The following is a 963-nucleotide window of genomic DNA, read 5'->3' as shown; positions in this document are numbered from 1 at the left end:
TTTTTTTATTACTATCGTATGTAGTAGTTCGAACTTTCACTTATGGTTATTTTTACATTATTTTATAGTAGAACTTATCCTATCAAAATTTCGTTTTGATGATATAATAACTATAATAGTGGTTGCATTGACTATTATTATGGTTATGAGGACTTTAAAAAAATATCAAAATAACCATAATTTGATTGTTGAAGTTACTATAAAAATATGGTTGGGTACTTTTCTCACCATAATTTATAATGAAATTATGATTATTGCAACTATATTTTTCTCTCAGTGTAGCAACCTCTCTTTCTCCCAATCTCCCCGCGATTCGTGCGTCCTTAGTACTGGCATGCCAAACGGTTGCCGATTATTACGTTGTAAAAGTTGAACTTGACGTGCCTAAGTCGTTTCTGAAAAAATGCAATGTTCCACATATCTTTTATAACGTGAATCGGTATTCACGGATACTCGTAAACGTGAAACCAACGATGGTCAAACAAGGTATCTGTTTTGCATGAAATGGCGATTTATTAGAATATATTATATTCCCATGTTTGGATAATAACATCCAAAAGTGTTAAGTATATAGTGTGCGTGTGCGTGTGCGTGTGCGTGTGTGTGTGTGTGTGTAATAATAATTTAATTTTCAGGTGAAAGGAAATTCAAAACATGTTGCAAAAAATATCTTAAAATCGGTTATATCTCATGGTAATTTTGCGACTAAAGAAATCCCAAACAGCAATTTATTACAATTTATTCATGTGAGTATTAAAAACATAATGCTCAAACTATTATGAAATTATTAAATCACATTAAATAAATATACTAATAGAAAAATTATTTCTAATATTCGCGCGCGCGCACACACACACACACACGCACACACACACACACGCACACGCACACGCACACGCGCACGCGCACGCGCACGCGCACGCGCACGCGCACGCGCACGCGCACGCGCACGCACACGCACAC

Source organism: Wasmannia auropunctata, unplaced genomic scaffold (assembly GCF_000956235.1).
Source record: "Wasmannia auropunctata unplaced genomic scaffold, wasmannia.A_1.0 LD336090.1, whole genome shotgun sequence".
Classification (NCBI taxonomy): Eukaryota; Metazoa; Arthropoda; class Insecta; order Hymenoptera; family Formicidae; genus Wasmannia; species Wasmannia auropunctata.
This window is presented reverse-complemented; position numbering follows the sequence as displayed.